The following is a 20,176-nucleotide window of genomic DNA, read 5'->3' as shown; positions in this document are numbered from 1 at the left end:
ATTTATCTAACGATATTGAACAGAATGTCGAAAATTATAACATTTGAGATAAGGGTATGCGAAATAGTACCCCTAACTTACCAAATACGCAAGTGAAATGTTATCTATTTATAAATCGTTGACAAAACATTAACAAAGTTAGGAAAGAAAATAGCGAAATTGCACGAGAATAACTTTAATGTTAGCGAAAATTGATGATACTCTTATCGCAATCGAACAAAAATGACGACTTTATTAATTTGCCACAAAAATATGGCACATCTGTGCGAAAATTGGTGTATGACGAGGCGTTTGAGACCATATGTTTCAACGCTCCGAAGGCTAAATGAGGTTGGCAAACTTGCGCAAGGACGCTTAAGGAGATCACAAAAAGTGTTTACTGATGTTTTTAATATAAAAGTTGAGTAAATAAAAAAAAAGTTGAGCAAATAAAAAGTAAATAACAACCATTTATGTATATAAATATGGTGTATGTCAAGGTGAAACGGTAAATACAACCGTTGAATTAAAGCTACGAGTCACATGAGTTGAGCCTTAAGCATATTTCGCACACGAATATGAGTATATTAGTACAGCAATTTAAATACAGATAAATGTATGTATCGTAAATGACTACAACCGGCTACTAAACCCATAATTCTATTTACTCAAGTGCATTCCAGCTGTTCTGTTAATTTATTGTATTTGTACGATGTACAAGTATTTATCAGGTTCTTTGCAAAAAATTAAGCAAAAGAACGAAAGAGACTACAAGTGCTTATATTAAGGCCGCTTTAAATATTGTTGAGTTAAAAAATGGAATACTCGCAAGTATGCTATCATATTTAGTACACACTAAATGCTCTAGATTAAGTGAAATTAGCAGGAATAATGATAACTTATCAAGTCTGTATGCTATATAAAGTGTTATTATGAACATTCATATGATTTTAAGTCATTGGTGTTTTGTTAAACATTAGCTACTGACAAAAAAAAACGATATTTCGTTCATCATTCGGACTTTTTAGGAACTACATAAATCACATACAACAAAAAGTACCATTCAGATTAATATCGCTGATCCAACGCAGAATCACTACTTTGGACTGAGTAGGCAATTGAAAAGTAAAGTCCTCTCTCGACGAAATCAAACTCTATAAGTCGCTCCCGTCCTGCTGCATGGCACAACATTCGATGAGATGACTCTTGGGGTTTTCGAGAGTAAGGTTTTGCGTAAGATTTATGGTCCTCTAAACATTGGCAACGGCGAATACCGCAGACGATGGAATGATGAGCCGTACGATTTATACGGCGACATTGACATAGTTCAGCGAATAAAAAGACAGCGGCTACGCTGGCTAGGTCATGTTGTACGGATGGATGAAAACACTCCAGCTCTGAAAGTTCTGAAATACCTAGACATAGTTCTAGGTATTTGGTCGAACTGATCCCTTCATTTATGATCTAAATTCATCGAAGAATCGAATATTAAAAGATCTCAAATACTAATTTTTAGCTGATGAATTTCATGATAAGCTTATATCAGAAATACCTTCAGAAGCCTACCGAGAGAGGACCACGTATAGAAAGAACAGAGGCTGAGCTAATTATTTTATCGCTTTCGATTATCTGCCTAAAAACACAATAGCTAGTTGACAGTAACCACAAATATTATCCAGAGCATAGTTTATCCATATTATTTCCAGTTCCTTTCGAATTTCCCCACTGCCATCAATGGATTTGTAATTGATACAGATTTTCTTGTGCTTTATAGAATTTGTAGATCAAAGGTAATAAACTGAAATTAGTCTCAAACTCTTCATTCATCTGATTAATCCGCACATTTTATGTTTGGGATACCATTTCTTCAAATTCCAACGTTTTCTACTCCGACTTTCTAAAAAAAAATTTTAAGAATGTGTTGGTCGGAAGGCCTAAGATTGTGCTCCTCTCAGATATCTCTTTTTAAATACTTTTCATTAAATTTCTATATATATATATATATATTTCCCCGATTCTATCGAGATAATAAATCAGAGTTTAGTAAGCTCACTCGCCGGTTTTTGATTAAAAAATCACGGTACCAGTCTGAAATTTTTCATGTTTTCCTAAAACACCACCACACAAAAAAAAATTGTGTCAAGACCTGGGGCTCTTACTATGTGTATAATATGTTTTTGGGATCGCTGAATTCGAATCTGAGGTCCATTAACTTTTTAAAAATTCAAAATGGCGAACCAATATAGGGGACATATTTTAAAACTTCCCCATATAGCATCCTCCAAAATTTCCATCTAATTTTGAAAAACCGACATCGGATTCGTAATCAGAGACCCGAAAACCCCCGAATAACGAGTTTCAAGCGAATCCGATGAATTTTAAAAACCGCTGTCTGCCATATTAGGTTTCTGTAGTTATCTCAAAACCCTGATCTGATGGGGTTATATGGACCTCAGATTCGTATTCAACGACTCCAAAAACATATTATACATATAGTAAGAGCCCCAGGTCATGACAAACATTTTTTTGTGTGGCTGTGTAATTAGCTCCGATCCCTTAAATGAGGGATAATCTCATTATAGGTTCCACCCTTGGAAAGAGAAAATTTATATTGTCAAAAATTGTACCGAACCAAATTTAGCGTATCTTCTTCGTTAATTAGAACAGTTATGAACGATTTCTTGATCAAAGTTTACAAAACATAATATTTGACGCATTTTTGAAGACTTCTTTACATCGATTCATAACCCGTGTTATCATGAATCATCATGGACAATGAAATATTAAAATATGAATTAGACAAATTAAATTTTCGAGATATTTTGAATTGAATTGAAATTAATTATGATAATAATGTTATAACTTTGATTCAGTATTAGAGAGTATCTATAGCTACTTATTTATACCAGTCTAAATTATTTATACCAGTTATTTGTTCGATTAGTGACACTCTAAAATTATGAAAAATCAAAAACTATTATAAACAAGGAAATACTATTATATTATAAAACTATATTATAATATTATACAAAAAAATAAATCAAGATTTGGTAATGGCGGTATCATTTACCAATATATGTATGTATGATGTAGTATAGTACATCAGTGCCGAAAAACGATCTGAAAACCTACAACGAGTGGCCACATCATACTTTTATATTCCACACACGTTGTTAATTTTTTATTGTTGTTGTTTATATATTTATTTTCATGCACGTCAACAACAATTTTGCATATCAATATTTACATTGTGTTTTGAGTGTACTGCCATGCTTGGTACATAGGGAGGGTGGTGAGTAAGCCAATCCTCAAATTTGCAGCCATATACAGTCATTAACAATATTTACACTATGATTTCGTTTTGCGCTGCTGACTGATAAGCAACGCTGATACAACAACAGTAGATTAGATAAAATACTTAAGAGCTCGGAGCTCGAATTGTTTTGCAGCAAAAGTCAGCGAGTTTTGGTGATCACATTTCAGTGCGAAACCAAATTCGTGGAAAATTATTTTAACCCATCCAAATGGTCATTCGCTACGTAGGCGTCTGTATGTATTACTTTTACAGCTTTGTAAATAAAATTGCACGTTGATAACGGCGAGTGGCCGATAAGATAAATACACGAATGTGAGGCAAATAGGAGTGAGCTGCCATAATTCACTTTTATTATTGTTTTCACATTTGTTATTTTTTTATACCAGCTCTGCTTGTATGTCTTTTTATACAAATCGTACATTTTGGTTTTCAAGGCTGTGTCAGGGATCGTTTTTTGTGTTCGCATAAAAAATCTAATATGCGTTTAGCTACTTTCCCATGCTCGAAGAAAGAAGATCTTCAGTACCGCCAAGTCAACGCTCAGCATGAGTGGTAAGCCTCATTTGTTGACGTTTACTTAAAATCATTGCGCACGGCGCGCAACTACTGCCACTTCGGAGAAGGATGCATTCGTTCAGGCATATTTGCTTTGCATAAGTGCCACAGCGCTGCACTTGAGAAATGCCAGTTTCATTCATTATTGCGCACAGTACAGCATAAACGAAACCCAGTGGGAATTTTAGTGGGTTCCAGTATCTACTTACAACAGTTTGGAATTATATGAATATTATAGAGTATCGAGGCCTCACATATTTGGGTGAAATTAAGTATCCAGTAAGAGTCTTAAAATCCCAGAAATATGGACTGCTATCAGTCGCTGATGGGCGATAACATAGTGGAAATTAATAAACAGATAACAGTCGATCATCAACTAAGTACCCTTGAAGTATTAGCGTTCCAAGATTTTCAAAATCATTTACTTTCTTTCACTTTCTCTCATAACATCACAAATTCCAAATTCTCTATATAAAGAATGATATTTCCTTTAGAAAAAAGTTAGAATAATCTTTAACGCCTAAAAATCTCTATAAAGCTCCAAAAGTCCAAACAAGTAAGGACGGGCTAAGTTCGGGTGTAACCGAACATTTTATACTCTCGCAATTTATTTATTTAAATTTATTAATATAACAAACAATTTGACTCACATATTCGGCATATATATGGTATAAAGTTCATTGAAAGTGGGAAACCTTAATATTAGGTATATGGGAGTTAGGTGAAGTTATGACTCGATTTCACGTATAATATCAAATCAATATCAAAATATCTGAGAAACTTACCTATATTTTCGGTAAAAAAAATAGAAGCCCAGAGGTCCTCATGTTCGATATATGGGGCTTTGAAAATTTATGGTCCGATTTCGACGATTTTTAGAAGGGCGATGCCACACTAAATGTAGTAATTGTGCAAAGTTCTATTCCGATATCTTCACTAGTGCTTACTTTATATATTGTAAAATAAACGGTTCAGAACGTCTTCAAAGTTCTGGTATATGGAAAGTAGGCGTGGTTGTGAACCGATTTGGCCTATTTTGACAACATATAATTAGAATGCAAGGGAAAAATTACAAACTTCACTTTTCATTGAAATTGGTCGAGTAGTTTCGGAGATATGGTTTTTGATCCATAAGTGGGCGGAACCACGCCCATTTAAAATTTTGTATACCATTTTGAGTGCAGCTCTTCTGAATCTTCTTTATAATGAAATTTAAGGATTTGAATTTTACTCGTCATCCTGATCACTTTGGTATATATAACCTTATATCTAACTCGTTTAGTTTTAGGACTTACAAACAACCGTTATGCAACTTTTGTTGCGAGAGTATAATAAAAAAACATACTTTTGCTAAGAGCGAGGTGAATAAAATGAAATCGAATCCATGAAATATAATTAAGAGCTGAAAAATATAGCTTCCATTCTTAATATTCAAGATAAATTTCGATTTGTCTACAAGTTTTCTTTAGAGACTGAGTGGTTTGATAGATAGAGTCTCCTGTAGTGTTTCTCAGAAATATTCTTCGAAATATCGGTCTCATTCCAGTTAGATTCTCTTATTACAGTAAATGATGAGCAGATTTATGTACGTCTTTAGACACATTAGTGATATTTTACCAAAGAAGCTCAGTTAGTTTTTGAAAATAAACAGAACCCAATGATTAAAAGTCAGATAAACAATTCTATATTTTTTCCTCACTGAAGTCCTGAAGTATCCAATTTTGAGTTTCGAGTTTACCATCTTCATTCTAAACATAGTTAATATGTTGTATACAACTTCAACCTTTTCTACTGGGTACACACAACACTTATGACACAAGGACTCTTCGACCACATATACATATACAAGTATGTATGCATTTATGAATTGACGAGTATGCGCAGGCAATGAAGCATTTGTGTTTAAGTAGGCATTGAAGTGTTTACTTTTGACTTTGTGGTCTGCTGACTCTTGCGAGCTGCATTCTCTCAATTTATTTAGAAACAAATACATATACACATGTATATAAATGACGACAAAAAATGTATGAATGAAACTAGAGCTCAATTTGACGATCGCCAGAAAAACAAAAGAAAGAAGAAAAACGAAAATAAATAATTGTGGGAGATTTCATTTTTTAACGGCATTTTCTAAGTGTGTCTTATTGCATATTATTAAAATCCACAGCACAGCGGCTAAACAAAGCAAATAGAAAAGAGCTGATTCTAAAACTTAGTGGGAGATCGGGTATTCTAGAACAACAAAAGCACCAATTATGGAAGTATGGCGTCAAGATCTTAATTTAAAACATAAACAAAAGTTTCAAAGCGAGGTTTGGATTTTATGTGATAAAACTGTAGTAGCGCAAAGAAAATTTAACTTATGTAGATTAAAAAAAGGTTTCTTGCAAAGTCCATGGAATGAAAATCTGAATTAGGAATCTATAAATATAACGTTTATAATACGATCTCAGTTCAGCTTCATGTTGACAAATAGTCTTTACTGAAAGTTTTTAGAGGTGTTTGAGAAAACTTGGGCTTAAGGCTTAATCTTGAACAAACTGAACTGAATAGAAGTTATAGAGACTCCAAATAATGTTTCTAAGGACTTTCTATTAATGTTTTGACGTAATTGAATCTGGTTTACTGAAACATAATACAGTAAGGTATGATGATGAAAACTTCAAGTACCACCATTAACACAATTGTAAACTTTGAACTCAATGTTAAGAAATTTGCTCTTGATTCGTCACATTACGACTCAATCAGCGAAACAAATGAATCAACTACTAATATCAGTATTAGGAGTTATTTATTTTTGAAACAATGACGAAAGAAAATATCCAGAGGTATATCAAAGAGTTCTTCATTGGTCTCACAAAATGTGTTGCCGAAATATTTGAAATACCAAAATTCCCTCTCGAGAAACTTTTTAAAATATGTGAACGTATAACAGAACTCAGCGCTTTCTCTAAAATTGAATTTGAAAAATTGAATTTTGTACATACAGTCGCCCAATAAAGTCTACATACCCCCCCGAAAATTGCAATTCTGAGTCATCTATGCACAATGGAAAAACAAAATACATACCACACGAACTCTTATCAAGAGCAATAAGATATTTTGACATTTTTTTTTAATTTTTCTATATTTTAAAAAAATATTTCATAAAAATTGTTTTCCAAACACAGAAAAGTCTACATACGGCAACACGAAAATGTGGATAAAATGCAACCCTGTATACCAGCAGTGCTGCGAACTATCTCAAGCGTCTTTATAGTGTACCGTTATTTGTAAAAAAGCAAATTTCCATACTTTTAATATTTTCAATGTGGTATTATTTCAAAATGAGTAAAGAAATTAGTGTTGAAGTACGACAACTAGTTATAAATGATCATAAAGACAAAAAATCTTTACGTGAGATAGGAAAACTAGTAGGACGTCCAAAGTCAACCGTTCAAACAATAATTTGGAATTATAATATATCGAAAAGTGTACAAAGCAAGCCGAGGAGTGGTCGCCCGCCTAAGCTTTCATCACGAGCAAAGCGTAAAATTGTGGCAGAAGTTCAAGAAAATCCGAGAATTTCGGCAATAGAAATTGCGAAAACCTTGGAAAACTCGGATATTGCTTCAGTGCATCCCGAAACTGTACGAAAGTGTTTAAGAGATAGCGGATTTCATAGTCGTGTTTGTCTGTGTTTGGAAAACAATTTTTATGATTTTTTTTTAAATATACAAAAATTAAAAAAAAAATTGTCAAAATATCTTATTTCTCTTAATAAGAGTTCGTTTGGTATGTATTTTGTTTTTCCATTGTGCATAGATGACTCAGAATTGCAATTTTCGGGGGGGGGTATGTAGACTTTATTGGGCGACTGTATGTATGTATCTCAGACTAATTGTAGATGAATCATTTGAAATTATAGATCACTCAACATGATGTTGTAAATGGGTATTTGTCCTCAATTGTGAAAGATCCTAAAGTATTCAACTCTTTTGAAAGCGAAATATGTTTGCTTAAGATTGATTGTTAAGACATATTTTTTTGTCATTGATTAGAGTTTGTAGGATTAGGCAAATTTAGGCTTGTCGTTACATTACTATTTTCAATATTCATTTGATGGCTTCCTCCAAAAACTTAACCCACTTACCCCACTTGTGTACTGGTCCCATTTTCATTATATTAATGTAATATTTATATCACCTGCAAATAAAAAAAAATTATAGAATATTTTGAAATTTCTTAGACATATTTAAATTATAAATTTATAAGAGTTGTAAGAAAAAAGTCGAAATCAAAGGCTTTTGCTTTGAAATTTATTTAGTTAAGCAATAAAAATAGCTTTGAATTAAGAAATAATTAAAATAATAATATTACTATAGAACACTTTTCGAGAAAATGTCTCGATTTGACTATAGATAATATACCTTTTCTATGAGATATAATAGAAAATGAGGAAGAACAATCAGGTAGCTATAGTTAAAACCAATGGTCTTTACTTTTGGATTTAAATTCAACTGCAGTAGCTATAGAGCGTAATTTTCATCGTCTGAATGGAATCCCGAGTGGACAACATATGTACTAATACAACTTAAGTTTCATATCTTCATAGTAGGTGAATTACCACGAAGAGAAATAAAACGCACTAGCAAATTGTGAGGAATTCAGGAGCTTTGTTGATAGATGAGATCGAACTACAGGAGTGTTTCGGCTTCACAAAACACTGACCTTAAGCTAATGAATCAGGCATAGAACATCACCTAAAATTAGCCTTCACAACAATGGCAACAGAAACAATTGTATACACTAATCATTAACAACTGAAGGTATTAAAACTGAACACATAATCCAAGTTGAGTGCCCGCAAAATTTAAGAACATATTTACAATTTTTTGTATTCTTAAAGACTGAATTTATTAGTGACACATTGTGATAGCTTGTTCTTGTTACACTTTTAATCAAAGTATGAGGTGAGAACTAAATATATCACTTTGAGTCAGCAGTGAAAGATGCAATGCATTCAATATATATGTAGATATGCACATATATAAATGTGTCCACAGATGTGCATTGTTCTTCATTCTCATGCTCTTTTAACAAACAACTGTAATGCACGGCACTTTATTTGCCAACTTAAATACCACAATAAGTATGCTGAACACTCGCGTATTCGAACAAGCAATTACGGCTGGCGGCATGCATTCCACGGAAAGTGTCGTAATTCGCGCATCTCTCGCATACCTTCAATTGTGTACACTGAGATAACATTGTACATACATACAACAATATATATATATATAAATAAGTATATAGTTGAACCCTGTAGCGAACAGATAAGGTGTTTCACGCACAGTTCCAAAGACAATCTTAGAATAGTTGGTCTTTGACAGCAGGGATAGATTCATAAACTAGAAAGGTTCTTACAAAATCAGATTCTTTTGAATTGTATTATTTTCCAAATTTTCCGGTCAAAACGGAACACGGAATCCACTGTTTGCGACCTGGTATTGAAGAAAAGATAATCAGATCACGATAATTGATGGTTAAGTTAATTGTATTAAGGTCGATTGGATAGAGTTAGATGCGGAATAAGGCCTAAAAGTTTATATCTAGGGACAAGATGATGTGCTAAGATACTCAGGAAATGGATTTAGACCTAGAGCCTAAAATGTGATATGGTATAGTAAGATCTCACAGCTAAGAAGGATGTTTGCGAACCAGTATTGAAGAAAAGAAAATAAGATCACTAGAACTGTTGATGGAGTTCAGTTTATTAAGGTCGACTAGATAGAGTTAGATTCGGACTAAGGCTTAAAAGTGTATATATAGGGACAATATCGTTGAGTTTTAAAATCCTTAGCCTCGACTGGATTCAGTCGTAGAGCCTAAATTGTGATAGGGTATAGTTAGGTCTTACGGCTATGGAGGATAAGCTATGATAAGATCTTGGTTTTACTTGGCGTATCGCGAAAGGACGGAAAAAGACGTTATCCCTTTCTGTACTTTGTGTTTCTAATATATTATATCCGGCTCAGTACATTAATAAAGTAAAGTAAGGTCTAAACTTAGAGTTATCAGAAGATGTAGTAGTAGTAGAAAAATTTATGTTTTTCTTGAATGAGATCTCCAAGCATTACATATTCACTTTTCAATCTCCTCATGTTTTGAGATCACCATTTTTCGGTAATATACAGTCTAGTTGTAAGCTATATCACAGATAAAGTGACTATTAAATAGTATACAGAAGCAGATAGGTATTATGACTCTAGGCATTCAAGTCTTTGAGGGGAGAGAGAGTAACTTAAACGTCAATATTCAGGACCATGATAAAATGTAAAGAAGTACAGTACGGAGCTTGAGGCCAGAGATCCAAATTTGTACTGATTTGACTAACCTCTAGATGTATTCGTATTTTCCGACAGGGTTTCCACTTAGCAGATGACAACATCGTACGAACAGAGTTCGCCGATAAAGTTTAAAAGCTACAACAAAGCGAATACAACAAGTCTGAGCTGGCAATTGCCAACAGTTACAAGAGTAAATAGAAATAAGTTTCGCTTATCAATTGTTTGCCGCCATCGTCGAGGCGGCATTGCAGATGTCAAGTAACCACCGGGAAGCCGCTGCCAACACATGTAGTCAGAAATCGTAGACATAAATATATGTACATATACATATATATGTATGTTTGTATGTTTGTATGCCACATGCAATTGAAGCAGGACGAAGAAGTGTCTTTTTACGCGGGGTGTCTTCTGTTTACTTACCGCGCCGCCACCAAGCCAAAGGCTAATGCATTCACATACTCACACTACACACACATACATACAGTTATGTGTAATATTTGCAAATTCATGGCGTAATGACAATGGTAGCTGTGACTTCTGGAACCCCTGATACCAAGCATGCACATTCCGATCTGCGCCAGTCACAGCTGCAGCGCCGCCATCATATAATATGTGTTTGTTGTAATAAATTGTTGCTGATTTTTCAACTCAATTTAACGCCTTGCAAATGCAATTGCACTGTCATTTTGTAGAATCTGCGCAAAATTCGAACTCGAACACAATGCAGCTGTTGCAAGTTGCATTCAACGCATTGACTGCCGTCGCAATTGAGCCGCCGAAGAAGAAGCGCAGTTGAGATGCTGCGCTCACATGGCACGGCGGACAAAAGGAAGTTGAAAATTACCGCTTGATTTGCACAAAACATCAATTTAAAATTAATTGCAGTGATTCCATTAGCGTATGGGTAAGCGAGTGTTGCAAACGGAGAGTTCAAGTGAGCTTAAGCGAGACAACATGAATCGCAACATATGTATGTATATAACGGTATAGATATATGGACATGCATATATGCAAGTTTTATAGAAATTTATTATTCTAGAAGTATGGGCCAATCTTTAATTAAGCTTTAGTACTGAGGTTCAGCGAAGTTCAAAATTATGGCAGAAACGGTCGCATTCGAGTAGTGCCAAACCTCCGTTTGAATTTCGATTTCGAAAAAAAAAAATTATTATGAGGATCAGTTGTACATATACATCTCAAATCGGTTAAAATTCCGATTTTTTCAACACTCTAAAATTTTTTTCAACTCGTATAAAATAACTGACAGTAAAGCGAACCTCTACTGCTGCCGAAGCACATCGTGAAAGAGGTCGTAGCATATAGAGCGGGATTATCTGGGTGATTCTTAATAAGAAGATTTTTCGCAGCTTTTTTGTTCCAAATCAGAGCCATAACTAAATCTGCTTTGCTTCGGATAAGTAACGAACATTGATTTTCGAATATTCGAAAAAATTTATATCAGAGCTTACCGTTTTTCTGTATAAACCTCTTTCCATGGTCGTAATCCTGAAGTCCCGCGGAATGACAGGGGTGAGGGGTTCGTCTTAAACTCGTGAAAAGGTCTTCCCCTCACGAAGTTTAGTTGTTTTTCTCATTTAGAATGATATTTCGTAATAGTTGAAAACCAAAACAAGAAACAAATCTGTATAGCTGCTTTGGATATGTTAGCGTTATCTTCGAAAGGGTTTGCCCTCTAACCGTCAGTTCATTCAAAACTAAGTGTGGGAAAAGGACCACTTCTGTTGTACGTTGTTGGCAACAACAAAAAGCAAATCAAAGGCATTCTGATATTCTTCACTAAAATCTCCTGGTTCATATTCTGCAGTTCGAGTTCAGATCGCGCCACCTATTAAACCTATATTCATTTCATTATGTGTAAGAAATTATAGATAATTTCGTTTATCTTGGAACCAGCATTAACAAAAACAACAATATCAGCCTTAAAATCCAACACAGAATCACATTTGTCAACGGGGGCTACTATGGATTGAGTAGGAAACTGAAAAGCAAAGTCCTCTCTCGACAAACAAAGACCAAACTTTACTAGTCCTCCATCATTCCCGTCTTGCATTATTAATTGCTGTCCGAATGGACGAAAGAACTTCAGCTTTGAGGTGTTCGATGCAGTACCTGCTGGTGGAAGAAGAAGATGACCTCCACTCCACGTGGAGAAGGACCTGACTAATTGGTGCCAAACAGTGATAAGGAAAAATTAATTGCGCGCTGTTGATAACTCGGTTATAATCGCATCAGCGGTATCTACGTCAGTAAAGAAGAAGCAGATTAAATTTTTGTCATATGCGGTGATCCAACCCTAGACCCACCAAGAGGTAGTCACGATCTCACCCAACTGGCTACTTCGAATGTCGAAAATCATAACCATATATTATTTTTTGATTGACAATTTTTATCAAAAGTCTACAAAAAGCGGAAAACATTAAAAGATGAGCAATAATAAATTGCAAAAGCAGCGGTAAATTGTGGTGTCTGCGTTTGTAGCCAACTTCGCTAAAGGCGACATGTTTACGAGTATAAATGTACAGATTATTAAAAACAAAAATTATTTGACCAACACCAAAATAAACAAGCATCAAACAGACTCTAGGACCGGCAGACAGTCCAAAAAATTCACATATGAATCTGCCTTGTGGCCTGCATTACAATGTACCTCAGGAAGAAACACATGCAGCAGCAAGTCGGTTTGGCGTTGAAGGCGGCACTTGCAGAGCGTTGCCACCCGTTGAGACTGACAAAAAAGGAGCAAAAACAAAAAATAAGATACGGACATAAAACACACAAAAATTTAAAAGTCGAAGAAACGCTGTTAAATCTCTTTGACACGCCGACTCAGACACTCGCACACAAAACACACAGCCGAACGTAAGAAAAAACGCACTGCAACAATTTGGCGCAACGCAGCAATGAAAACAATTATCTTGCAATAACAACAGTAAATACTAGAGTCAATAGTAATTGCAACAGATTCTACGGAAACAGTCAATTGTTTGTTTTACTTGCTTGCGCATAAAAAGAGAGAGGCAAAAGAAATTGGAAAACAAAAAACAACACGAAAAAAATTAAAAGTAATGCAGAAATTATTTACGCCGAGAAGTATATTGACTCCAAAAAAATTAAAGCAGTTGCTTTGAATGCAAAATCTGTGTTGGACTTATTTCAGTATTGCGAAAATACACAAACTCGAGTAATATATGTGAAACAGCGATACAAGAATTGGTACTGAGTTCGCTTTGCAATAAGTACACGCATTTCTTGACGCACCCAGTCTGCAAAATTTCAATGAATTTCCTTACTTTACATTTTTTATTTTTAAAGCAATGTTGTTGTTTATAATTGATCGTAATCAGGTTTCCTTGAGCTCCTCGGTTATATCATAAATGTTCTTTCAGAGTGTTGCTTGTTTTATTGCTAGTACTTGTACTCTTTCGGAAACAATTCGTTCCAACAAAAACAACACTTTTCAAGCCAAAGTCTGTCTAAAGATCTGGATACTGTAGATCCGAATAGGAAGACAAAATATTTACATCGAGAATTGAGACACGTTTAGGCAGTTACGAGCCCACTTATAATCACAATATTTTGGAACATTGGATCCATTATCAATACCGACAAAAAATCCAGTCAGTAATTGAACTTAAAATTAATTCAAATAGGTATAATAACAACAATTATCTATACCGCGACAATTGTGTCTATGTAATCAGGATAGACCCAGTTTTTTTATCTTATAAAATATGTTTAAAATATTCTCCCAACATTTCAAATCAATCCGACTAAAATTCAAAGACATATACCCTTTGAAAGTTTAGTCCATCAGCCGCGTCAGTTTCAATTTCGCTCAAAATTAAATTTTGTGATCGGTGGGCACGATATCGTGAAAAGTTATGAAGCGATTTTCTCCAGACAGCTTTAACATTATCTAATCAATGATCAAACGTTTTTTTTATTTTAATTACAACCATTTTTTTATTGCCAATAGTCATGCGAGATGACGTACCACCAGCTGAGATTTCGGAATTTTTAAGTAAATATTTCACCAAATACTATTTAAAGGTGCATCATAGGTGCAGGAAATATGTGATTGTATGAAATATTTTGTAAAAATACTACTTTTTTCAGCATTTCAAAGCCACGTAACCCCTAGATTTGCATAAACCAGTTCGACTATTATGAGGGGTTTTCATTACGATAAATTCAAAGACAATAGTTTTTCGTTACTTTTTATAGCATTTTATGACAAGAGTGAAAAATTAATCATAATAGAGCTGACCAAAATGTTTCTGTGTCGAAAATTTAATTTTATTTGATGAATATATGTTCCAAGTTTGAACTATTTAAGATAGCAAATATAGCTTGTAGAACTATGTGAAAAAAGCTTTAAATCTACAAAAAAAACGGCGGAAGCAAAGTTGTAGACCTAATATAAAAATATTTTCGACAATGATGATCTTCACAAAGTAATTTTCAATTCGAAATTATTATACAATCCCCAAATATTCGCACATTTCTTCCATGTGAATGTTTAGAAAAAAATTGTTAGGGAGAGTCAACACGTCAACCTTTAATGTGATCTTGTTCTGTACCTTAGGCCTGCTATATCAAAGATAAAATATTCTAAAAGGTACTGAAGATTTGTTCTTCCTAGCTATTTTGATATTCGCCTCCATTAAATATGGATTATGGATTATGGATTGTCGGATTGAGGCAGCAGTTTCGATTGAACAATGTGGGACGAGAAAGTAGTAAGGTAAATTTCGATAATCAGATGAGAGGTCTATCCTTTTATTAATCTGTGCAACTGACACCATTAAAAGATCTCTCCATCTTCAAAAGTTCTTCCATATATGAATCATGCTTCTTAATTTATTTTCCTAATACTGTTCTTCTAAGCGTACGCTGGGCATAAGTAAAGCCATTACCATAATACACTTTTCCATTCCAGTGTAGACCTACATGCAAAAAAAATGTCATTGTGGCGCTCACACTTTAAACACTCGCCATAATCTCACCCATCATCTCAGCGCCACTGAAATCTCGCAGGCAAGACGCCGTGGTGTACAGACAATATGTGAACCGGCAATTTGGAATGCATATCGTCGGGAATGTAATTGAGATATTTGTATGCTCGTAAGCAAATAAATCGAAATGTTCAAAAAAGCCTGGCAATAAAAGCAACAATTGCGCATACCGAAATGCAATTGCAACTGCAGCTGAAGCAACGTTGCAACCAGAAACCGCAATAGTTCGAGTGCAAACAGCAATCCTGTCTAGCATCATATGTGTGTATGCACTCGAACGCATGTGCTGTGGTAATGTAATGTATGAAGTGTTAAAGCGCTCTTAGGAAAGAAAGCAACAAAAGGGAGAAGGCGCGCAAATTTATGACATTTGTGGGTGTTGAACTCTACACCGAACTTTGTGCGCGGCGTGCAGCTGCTGCAAGGAAGCTGCCGGGTAGTGACTGAATTTCTCACTGCCAGCGCTCTTCATATCTCAATTGCGCGCGCTGTTCAAAAGCGGAGGTGCCAGTGTAAATGTTCCGCCTGAGGGCAGTTGAATTTCATGCGCGAAAATTTGGTCGGAATTGAATTTCATACAAATCCTCAGGCGATGTTCCCTACATACAAGCTAAATTGAATGCGGCAATGGCGTGTGTGGTAAGTGCTTACAAATACGGATGTTTTTCTTTCACATTGAGTATATATGCGCTTGTGAGTGGGTGCCAGGAGTTAAGACCCGATAGGGAAATCAAGATTTACTCTAATGTCACGGTATGAGTTCTCAGTAAGCTATTTTTATATAAACCAAAGCAAACCTTTGGTGTTGCTAGGTCAGGGTCTTACTGTCCTCTAAACAGAAAGTAAAGTTAACTTCATCTATAAGAAGATTCATTGATTCGAGGTCCAACAACGGTTAGAAATCAATTCTCGAAGCTCAAAATGATCTCTTACTATCTGATCATTGATGTGCTTACTGGTCACTGTCCAATAGGCACACGTACGTTGAGATTAGTGATCAAGCCAGGCGATAGTTGCCAAAGTAGCTTGGAGGAATGTGAAGAGGAGTAATTCAAGTATATCCTCCTTCTATGCCCAGCATTCGCCAGACTAAGGTTAAAACACTTCAGGTACATCTTCGACGAACCCAGCGAAGTGACTGGAATCGACGTTAGGCGACTTAAGAGCTTCTTATTGAGTCCAGCGCTTCGTCGAAAGGGTCTTAGTGATCCGTTAGGACTTTTTTCCAGGTCTCGCCATGGACAGTCGAAGCTGTCTAAGTGAGGATTTCTGCAGTTGTGGAGATCCACCCCTGACCCAACCTAACCTAATTGAGATTTACAAAGTCATATTGTCAGGTAGTTGTGGATTCATATAGTTATCGGAATCAGAATTCAAATCGATAAAATATCCTCGAATTACCCACAACATCCATACCTTTTCTTATTTTGATCCTTTTTTGCGTGTTTAATGAATATTTGGAAGTAATTATGTGTTTAAAATTTATAAAACTCAAAAATGTTTATATTTTTAGTTGAACCCATAAATAAATAGTGGCAATGCTGATTCGAAAAGATCAAAAATCCAATCAGATTCTGTGATACCATTGAAAATCAGAATTAGATTGTACAATGTCTGACAATTAAGCAAATCTATCTCAGATTCCACAACAACCCAAAGTAATATTTTTGCATTGAATACCTGTCCTTACAGTTCTCAAGAATAAAATTTAGGTGCGTTTCCTGGAAAACATATTTATCGGTTTTAAAAATATATGAAAAAAAGTGACTCCTTTCACGGTAAGTAAAAATAGACGATGAATTGGCTTCAATTATTGTTCGTTAGATAGAATGGATAATAATCGAATCGTATAGAAATAATAATAATTTCTACAAGAGAAATATCTATCGTCCAAAATCCACAGTACGGATACCTACAAAGCTTGGATGGACCTTGTTTCAGTAAAATTTTGTTTTCGATTCATCCTCCTTCTTTCTCACTATATTTGTCCTCTGTGTACTTGGATCAACAAAGTTATTTAAATGGTATAAACTATTTGATTATGTTAATATTTTGGGTTTATACCAGTTGTGTGTACGATTCACCACTTCTAAAAATTTTGCGAGTTGAATTTTATTCGTTGTCGGCAGTATAAATCCATTCCTATCGACCATTTTACACAATTTCTATTTGTGTGTGTAATAAGCAAACAATAAGCACATAAAGAATTTCAAAGCAGCAACCAACCATATTTGGCAAACACCCTTCCGCAAGCAACAACAGCAATAATGGCATATAAATATTGCATTTTTTAAATGTGAAAAACGTGCGCGGAACGAAAATCGTTATGCTTTTATTATTTTCACAGTAATCATTCACTGAATGTGTACGAGTACACAATCCGCGCGCATTGTGGAGGATGTATGGCACATTACTTTTCTTCCAGCTGCAAAGAGTTCGCTGAATAATTCTATTTACGAATGCAAACGATAAGTGATTACAAGAAAAATGGGAATCAACAAATCTCTTCATGATTACATTTGGCTGACTGCGGCCTGTTGCTGCCGCTGGAACATTTTCCATGCCACTAACGAGATCAAATGCCTACTGCGAGTGTCGCATATTCCTGCTTCTTAAGCGAGCAAATATGGTATGCAATGATAACTCAAGTGGCAATAACTAACTATTAAATTTACGTCGCTGACAATCACCCCCCAAACAATGGAAACTTTGCGCACTCGCCTCCTTAGCTGTCGCACTGGTCCTTTTCCTGCGCCCAGAATGCAGCGTTAGATATGACCGAGTTATTGAACCCATTTGAGGCGCTGATAAAATACGAAACGACTTATTCAACACTTAGCGACTTCGTGCTATTGAATTGAATGTCACACTTGTGTTATTCATTCACTTAACTATTGAGTCATGTGATATTATTGGTGGCGCAGCAGAAACAGTTGCAGTAATGCACTCATTTAATTTGGTGTAACACTTCTAAAGATAAATAGAAATATATACTATTAAGTATTTTTATTGTGCATTTGAAAGTGTGGTGGTTGATTGCATGTTGAGCACCCTTACTTTTATCACCCCCAAGACACCAGGCGAGCGCTCACTAGTGAAGATATTTAATGTTTAGAGATTACAGTGACAACAGATGTGGGTAGTAACTATTCAAGGCAGTACACTGAGAATTATATTTTTTAACTAAATAATAACTAAATATTTCAAATTTAATTTTATTTAAGATCAATTTTGTTAATTTTGAAACTATCATATACAATATTTTTGCGAGGACAGTTCGAAAAATCGATGACATTCTATAATTTCTATTTAACAGGGAAGTTTCGTTTAATCTTTGTCTGACTAATTCGCTTAATATCGGTTTTGTGTCGCTTGTTATGATAACATCGGTTCTCAATATACACTATAAAAGACAAACTATAAAAGAGATCACCGCATATTTCAAGTCAGAAATGTTTAATTGGGATTGCTAAAGAAGTTACTACCGATCCTCGCACTCAAAAGATCGATTATGACACTGGTTATTCGAATATCGTGTCAATGAGTTGTAATCAAAGATCGATCAAAGTCAGAATAAGAATGGTCGGGACAGATTATGATAAGAATTATATCAAAAATAAATGTTCTTAGAATTACCTAAGTAATTAATTTTTTCCAATCGTAGGTATTGGTTCAAATCTGTTTACATTCATCATACAACGTAAGAACAGTATGATTTTAAAAGACAAATGATACTGAACCGATATTCTCTGAGATGAATTGGTCTCACCATCATCAACTTTGCTTCTTCATTTAGCCAGCGAAATAAAAAACCGATTCCTTGGAAGGATGGTATTCCATATTTTCAATAAAAGTTCAATATTTCAAAATGTTGGTGGAGAGACAGACTTTAGTATATTATAAATCCGTACCACAGATGTAAATTTGACTGTTTTGGTAAAGCCTGGATAATTAGTTTGAGTCTGGGCCATTTTTCGACAGACAATGCAATACTGAGACAAGTATATATTTGAGAGTGAAGTAAAATGTAGTTTCTTATAAGAATTAATCAGATACTTAAAGCATTAAGGAATTTGTAGGACAAAAACTAACAACTCACTTCAGACAAGAAAGCTGAATGAGCAAGAGTTTTCCAACATTAACGGAGTGTATGGATATGTTTTCTTTGAAAGATACAAGACTTCAAAATTATAATTTCTCTGTGTTTTTGGTATAATTTGCTTTCCAAGAGTCGACATATATTAGATATACTTCATTCTGAATTTACAGAAGAATTCGAGATTAAATTTTAATTGGAACGTTCGATTTTCAAAGGAGAATTTGCTAAGGATAAGACCCGCTTAAACATGTCAATGTCAAAACATCAGGGATTATTTTAGAAATTTAACCCAACATAAACTTCGAGTTGAACTTCAGCGTCGATTTCTTTATTCAATGAAATAAGAAGTGGGAATATCCTCAGATATTTGAAGACATCAACATCAAAATTACTTATCTTGAGTACTTGAGATCATTTCCTTTTTTATCTCTAAAATATCATATCTTATTATATCTACAGCCTCTATAGAAAATATACTCAAAGATATGTTCTTTCATGAGTTAATCGATGAACTATTCTAGGTAGTACACTGAGAATAATTATACAGTGGTACCTCGACATACGAGTGCCCCAACATACGAGTTTTTCGAGCTACGTGCCGAGGTGCAAGTGATTTTTTGCTTTTAGTTACGAGCGAAATTCGATATACGAGTCTGGTTCGGTTCGGTAGTAACACGCAGTCGCACCATCACGAGAGAGTTTCACAGTTCGTGGAAAAAAAAACACCCAGAAAAAGTTGCAAGAAGTCGTGCATCTGACCTATTTAATGACACTTGCCTAACTCATTTCCGCAACATTCTGAGAGGGAGGAAGAAACAAACCTCCTTGGACATGTTTTTTTCTAAACGACCTACAGGTGAAA

At 34.8% G+C, this 20,176-nt stretch overlaps 2 protein-coding genes across 2 annotated transcripts in view; one reads left to right on the top strand and one right to left on the bottom strand.

The window, feature by feature from the left end:
- LOC105210471 (dual specificity protein phosphatase 19) overlaps positions 1 to 20,176 on the bottom strand; it is a 117,044-nt gene that overhangs the window by 29,472 nt on the left and 67,396 nt on the right. The window contains exon 3 of the transcript XR_008471075.1: positions 7,983 to 8,035. The gene's annotated coding sequence lies outside the window, so the exon portion shown is untranslated. The remainder of the gene's footprint in view (positions 1 to 7,982; positions 8,036 to 20,176) is intronic.
- Positions 1 to 20,176, top strand: part of LOC105210472 (breast cancer anti-estrogen resistance protein 1) — a 102,357-nt gene that overhangs the window by 16,118 nt on the left and 66,063 nt on the right. The window lies entirely within an intron of this gene.

The sequence above is a fragment of the Zeugodacus cucurbitae genome, chromosome 4, assembly GCF_028554725.1.
Source record: "Zeugodacus cucurbitae isolate PBARC_wt_2022May chromosome 4, idZeuCucr1.2, whole genome shotgun sequence".
NCBI lineage: Eukaryota > Metazoa > Arthropoda > Insecta > Diptera > Tephritidae > Zeugodacus > Zeugodacus cucurbitae.
Note: the sequence above shows the minus strand (reverse complement) of the source record. Positions and strands in the feature narration are given on the sequence as shown.